Here is a 7,151-nt window from a genome sequence, read left to right as displayed (position 1 = left end):
TGATAGTTTCATAGTATGCCTGAGGGATATATGAAGATATATTTAACCAGTCCTTTAACATTTGATTGATATGCAAGGATACTTCATTTCCCTCTTGCATATGTGTATGATAAATACTTAGAAATGCAAGTGCCAAGTTAAAGAAATGTGTGCATTGTTTTTTCATTTGGATAGATAAAATTTTGTAAATTCCCTTCCTCCCACAAAGATTTTTATAATTTTAATCCCACCAGCAATTTTTGAAAATGACTTTAGTTAGTATTACCAAATTGCCTTCCCTGGAAATTTTACCAATTTTGTCTCCCGTCAGGAATGTATGAAAAGAACCTGTTTGATAGCACACTGGTGCTGTTAAACTTCCTGTTTTTTGACAATCTGATAGTGTAAATGCTATCTCACTGCAAGATAAAATTTCATTGCTCTTATAAGTAAAGTTGAGCATCTTTTAATATATTTAAATGGCAATTTTTTTGTAAATTCTCTGTTTTTATATTCTGTTCATATTTTTATTGGTTATAGGGTCATTTCTTAATACTTGCTGTTTGTATGTAAGTTAAAAGTATTTTCCCGGCCAGGTGTGGTGGCTCACGCCTGTAATCCCAGCACTTTGGGAGGCTGAGGCAGGCTAATCACCTGAGGTCAGGAGTTCAAGACCAGCCTGGCCAACATGCTGAAACCCTGTCTTTACTAAAAATACAAAAATTAGCCGGTTGTGGTGGCAAGCGCCTGTAATCCCAGCTACTTGGGAGACTGAGGCAGGAGAATCGCTTGAACTGGGGAAGCGGTGGTTGCAGTGAGCTGAGATTGCCACTGCACTCCAGCCTGGGCAACAGAGCGAGACCCCGTCTCCAAAAAAAAAAAAAAAAGTATGTCCCTTTTCCCAGTTTGTTCTATGTATATTGTTTATACATATAACAAGTATTTTCCCTTTTCCAGGTTTGTTCTATGTATATTGCATATTTTGAGGCTGGTCTCCAACTCCTGACCTCAGGTGATCAGCCTGCCTCAGCCTCCCAAAGTGCTAGGATTACAGGCCTGAGCCATTGCCCTCAGCCTGTTTATGGTTATTCTTTGCAAATTTTAAAAATTTTTATGTAATTGAATTAATCAATATTTTCTTTGATAATTTCTGGGTTTCTTTCTTTCTTTTTTTGAGGCAGAGTCTCATTCTGTCGCCCAGGCTGGAGTGCAGTGGCATGATCTTGGCCCACTGTAACCTCTGCTTCCCAGGTTGAAGAGATTCTCGTGCCTCAGCCTCCTGAGTAGTTGGGATTACAGGCATGTACCACCATACCTGGGTAATTTTTGTATTTTTTAGTAGACTTGGAGTTTTGCCATGTTGGCCAGACTGGTCTCAAACTCCTGGCCTCAAGTGATCCACCCGCCTTAGCCTCCCAAAGTATTGGTATTACAGGCGTGAGCCACTGTGCCTGGCCAACCTCCGTGTTTCATATAATTTTTAGTAAAGTCTCCCACTACTTAAGATTATTCTTAAAGCTCCTATGTTTTTTTAAAAAGTACTTTGATAGTGTCTTTGTATATGTAAATATTTGATTCATCTGGAATTTATTTTGGTGTAAAGGTGTGAGATAGAGATCCAACTTTGTTTTGTTTTATTCAAATCCTTCTTATTGAATAACCCATGTTTTCTCCATTGTTTTTGAATGCTACCTTTATAATACCACATTGCCATATGTATTTGGGTCTATTTCTGGATTTTTTTCATTTTGTTCCATTGATCATTAAAATTTTTTTTTTTTTTTTTAGACGGAGTCTCACTCTGTCACCCAGGCTGGAGTGCAGTGGCACGATCTCGGCTCACTGGAACCTCCAACTCCCTGGTTCAAGCGATTCTCCTGCCTCAGCCTCCCGAATAGCTGGGACTACAGGTGCCCGCCACCACACCTGGCTAATTTTTTGTATTTTTAGTAGAGACGGGGTTTCACCGTGTTAGCCAGGATGGTCTTGGTCTCCTGACCTGGTGATCCGCCCGCCTCGGCCTCCCAAAGTGCTGGGATTACAGGCATGAGCCACTGCGCCCGGCCTAAAAATTTTTTAAATTGTGTACATTATGTTTTTTTTTTACCACAATTTAAAAAATTAATTTATAATATACATGCAGAAAAATGCACAAATGACAAGTATATATCTTGATGAATTTTCACAAATGGAATACATTTGTGTAACCAGCAGCAGATCAAGAAACAGAACATTGCTAGTGCCCCAGAAGCCACTTGTATGTTCCCTCTCAGTCACTGCTCTTCTCAAGGACAACCACTCTTCTGACTCCTGATACCATAAACTAATTTTGCCTGTTCTTGCTTTTTATATAAAGAGAATCACAGAGTATGTACTCTTTTGTGTCTGGCTTCCTTTGTTCAAATTATTTCTGTGAGATTCAGCCATATTGTGTATAGTTTTAGTCCCTTCATTCTGACTACTGTGTAGTATAATATTGTGAGGCTATATTGAACCATAATTTACTTTTCTATTCTGTTACTGTTATTTTGGCTGGAATCACATATTTTTAGATTATCTAAAGGAGAATGTATGATAAGAATCTTCCTATCTTCCTATACATTCAAGTCATTGGTACCCCATCAGTAGAATTTTAGTTTTCATTATGTAGAATTTACATACTTCTTATTAAAATTATTCCTAGGTATTGAGTGCCTTGATTGCTATAGCTTGTTTTACTTTAAAAAAAGTAAAATGGTAGTTCAAATCCAAGGAAGAATGTGTCCAGTGTTGCTATAAAAATACAGACCTACTTTATGGGTCCATCTTCTTCTAGCTCCAGTGAAGGTGGGATGGGCAAAAAAGAGGAAATGAAGTCCAAAAAGGAGGTTACACTTTATAGTTAAACCACAAGAGGAATTTATTTCTTTTTTAAGACAGAGTCTTGCTCTGTTGCCCAGGCTTGAGGCAATGGCATGATCTCTACTCACTGCAACCTCCACCTCCCGGGCTCAAGCGATCCTCCTGCCTCAGCCTCCCAAGTAGCTGAGACTACAGACATGCACCACCACACCCGGCTAATTTTTGTCTTTTAGCAGAGATGGGGTTTCACCATGTTGCCCAGGCTGGTCTCCAGCTCCTGGGCTCAAGGCATCCACCTGCCTTAGCCTCCCAAAGTGCTGGGATTACAGGAGTGAGTCAGTGTGCTCAGCCTCACAGGAGGAATTTCTTAATCAGAGCAGTGAAAAGCCAGGTGGCATCACTTTTCCCGGAATTTTTTTTTTTTTTTTTTTTTGAGATGGAGTCTGACTCTATCATCCAGGCTGGAGTGCAGTGGCATGATCTTGGCTCACTGCAACCTCTGCCTCCCGGGTTCAAATGATCTTCCTGCCTCAGCCTCCTGAATAGCTGGGATTATAGGTGCACACCACCACACCCGGCTAATTTTTGTATTTTTAGTAGAGATGGGGTCTCTCCATGTTGCCCAGGCTGATCTTGAACTCCTGATCTCAGGTGATCCACCTGCCTCAGCATCCCAAAGTGCTGGGATTACAGGTGTGAGCCACTGTGATCTTATTTTAAAATAAGATTTATTTGATCTTATTTTAAAATCAGATTGAATTCTAACTTGCTGGGTAGGGAGGCTGGGGAGCAGAAGAAATAACTTCGAGTGAGCTGATGCCAAACTCACCCTCAAGTCACTGTACATTTGGGATTTGTCATCTCATTTCTCCTCTCAGATCCCAAATCAGGATTGAAAGATTGAATTGTGAGATGCTGGAATTGAGTGAATTGTAATTTCTTTATTCTCATCTCCAGTCCTAAGAGTCTATTCTCTTTCCCTGAAGGGTGTTCTGAACAGGCTGTGGGAGGCATTAGGTGGAGTGAGTTAAGATAAGGTCTGGGTTGCCCAGAGAGTTCAGTGAGCAGGTGTTCCCTTTAGTAAACTGAAGCAGGAAAGTAGATCTTAGCTAGGGATCTGGGCAGTGAGGGGCTCTCAAATACAAGGAGCCTGGCTCCGGAGCCTTGGCTGCCCACAGAGTTCCCTCCCTGTACAACATACGAATGATTCATTCAAGTGCTGTTCAGCTGTCTGAGTCTGAAAAACAGCACTCATCTCTCCTGTTGCCCATCGTCGGAGTCACCCCCTCCTCCCCACTTAAGTCTCTTCACCAGAAACCAGCGACTGGGAGCAGAGCCTTAGTGTCCTCACTTATGCTGGTGCTACTATTCAATCTTTAGGCCAGATTTAATTGTGGCAGATGCCCTAGGAGAGAATTCTCCTCAGCCTCTCTGACCACCACCACCCAGCTCTATCTTCCTACTCAATTCCCCTTATGAAGCAATTTGGAGGAACAGGACCCAGGAGTCCCTGTTTTCAGATACTCTCCAGCCTGAGTCACCACCGTACTGACTTCTTACAGCAAGAGTTCCACCCAAAGTCTCTTGCCTCTCCCTCAGATGGGTGCTGGTGGGAGAAGGGGACAGGGGAGGAGAGAATGATGGAGCATTTTTGTGTGTTTTCTTGCTGGGCCCATTGTAATACCTGCTCTTACCTGTGCTAACATCCACTTTGAACGGTAGTCCTTCTCAGCCTTTTCTCTTTGCCTCTAATGGACCCTGGGGAGCAAAGGTGGCTTGAGGCCTCAGAGTTTTCGCTGCAACCTGTGGCTTCTTATAGCAGAATTTTAAACCTATATTCTATGGAGTCTGTGATGGCTTCAGAATAACTGGATAATTTACAAACATTTTTGTTCATAGCTTGCATCAGGGATTCTCAGAGGGATCTGTGACTCAAAAAAGTTGAGGATCATTGCTTAGCCGGGCTCTCATCTCCTGAATCAGGGATCCAGCACAGCACAGGAAATAGAAGTCAGAAATAGAGAAAGATTGTATGGGGGACGGAAATGTGAAGTGCTGAGATGGTGCCACAGCATCTTTGGGTCCAGAGTTCTCTCTCAGCTTAGGTAAGACCATGTCTGAGATGGAAGAGAGAGGGGTAGAAGGAGAGCAGGATGGAATGTCCTCAGAAAGGTTCTGTCAAGCAGGGGTAGGCAGAAGGTAGGCAGAGTCAAATTCTTCTCCAATCTGAAGTAGCTCACAGATTGTTCCGCCAATCTGTGCAACCTCTCTCTAACCTAGGAGGTTGTTGAGGTTAGAACCCAGAAAAGAACTAGGAAATGTGAAGCCTCCATTTCAGAGAATCCTTTGCTGGAAGCCAGGCATTTCACTGAAGTCCATTTACTCCCTGGAATTTCTGCTCCTTTCTATCAGTCCCTGAGGCAGAGGCTGTAAGGACATTGGGAGAGGGGACTGAGAAGAAAGAGTAAAAACAAAGAAAAACCCCAACATCCTGAATCAGGTGCATTAGAGTTAATGAAGAATGTAAGGACCAATAACTTAGCCCAGTCCCCCCTGAAAGTTCAGAGTGGATGCATTGGAAGATTTCTCCTTTCTTACAGGTCGTGTCCTGCAACTGAAAGGCCCCGGGAGAGAGAGCCGTGAGGGCGTGGCAGTGAGGATGGCAGTGTGATGGAAAGGGGGAGTTTTCAATCAGACAGCCATGAGCTCAAATAGCTAGTTACTATTTACTAACTAGCTCTGTGCACTTGAGCACTTACTCTATTTGACCTTTAGTTTCACCAGCTAAGATGCCTCCCTACTTTATAGGGTTGATGTAAGGATTAAATAAGAAAATATATATAAAGCCACTGACGTAGAATAGGCCCTCAATAAATGTTATTTTCTTCTCTTTGAACTGCTGTCCCACCCTGGGCAGAGCCTCCATTAGATTGTCCCCATGATGTGGTACCATACATCCCTGCACATGGGCCACAAAACTTCTGCATACACACCACCCACTCATGTCCTTGGCTGCATTTGCACACTCATCAGCACACACACAGCAGCCTGTGCCATCACAGCTGAGCTGAGGGCAGTCTTCCCGACAGGTAAGATGAGGGACTGGCATGCTAACGCTTGGACAAGCTGTGGAAGTGCTCATCATAGTAAGCTTGTTACCTGAATGGGCTTCACCCCTCAAAAGTGTTCTGGTAAAGCTGTGAAAGGAGACTAAGGGGCTGTGATGGGACTAACTCCATAGGCATTTCCTTGAGATTAAATGTGTTTCTTGAGGGATACTTTGTCCACCCACCACTGCCAAGGAGACCTTAGTCTATGCCCCAGGTTGCAATGTCTGAAGCTTTGCTGTCCAATATGGTAGCCATTGGCCACATGTGGCTATTGAATGCTTGTAAAGGTAGGTGGTACAGCTGAGGAATGGAATTTTAAATTTATTTAATTTAAAATTTAAGACAGAGATTCGATTCAGTTATTGGAAAATGTTTTATGTTTGAAAAAACTTACATGTGTGAATCCACTTTCTCAACAGTGACCTGTATGAAATATAGATTTTTCTGGTGAAAATTTAGTAACTGAATTGTGACGTTGAGATGTACTGTAAGTGTAAAATATACACTGGATTTTAAAGACCTAATATGAAAAAATGTTAAATATTTTATGATTGATTTTTATATTGATAATATATTGAAATGATAATAGTTTGGGTATATTGGGTTAAATAAAGTAAGTATTTAAATGTATCCGTTTCATTTTGATTTTTTAATTTAGTAGCTACTAGAAAATTTGAAATTACATGTGTGACTTAGATTCTGTGTCTGTTGGGTAGCTCTGCTCTGGAGACTTTGAGACTTCAGAGACCTTGGGCAGCAGCATGTCCCAGCACCAGACAGTCATCTGTTCCCCAGAGCGTCAGGGGCTTCCCAGAGAAGATTTCTCTGAACAGCATTGCTGCTTCCGCATTGCAGAGAGGGCAACTAGAGTGAGAACCTTCAGCGTCTGACTCCCAAGTCCCAACCTAATAAGCTGCTGGTGGAAGGTTATGGAAAGGAGCGGGAGGGCTGTGCCCCAGGAAATCTGTCTGGTACATTATACACTAAAGAAGGGGAAGTTGCTGGGATGCTGATTGAATTGTGTGTGCATGGTGGGTGGAGAGGTTGCAGGTTCAGGGAAACTCGTTTCTCAAGCAGGTCAGTTTCTCCAGCCCCACTCTCCTGTCTGCCTGGTTCTCACATTCACCTCTGGTACTACCCCCATATTCCTATCTCTGCCCCACTAAAGAGCGGCCTGCCTGTGAAGTCCAGCTTCACCTCCTCAGTGGCTCTGAGTGTCTC

This window comes from Pan troglodytes, chromosome 1 (genome assembly GCF_028858775.2).
Source record: "Pan troglodytes isolate AG18354 chromosome 1, NHGRI_mPanTro3-v2.0_pri, whole genome shotgun sequence".
NCBI classification, from domain to species: Eukaryota; Metazoa; Chordata; class Mammalia; order Primates; family Hominidae; genus Pan; species Pan troglodytes.
This window is presented reverse-complemented; position numbering follows the sequence as displayed.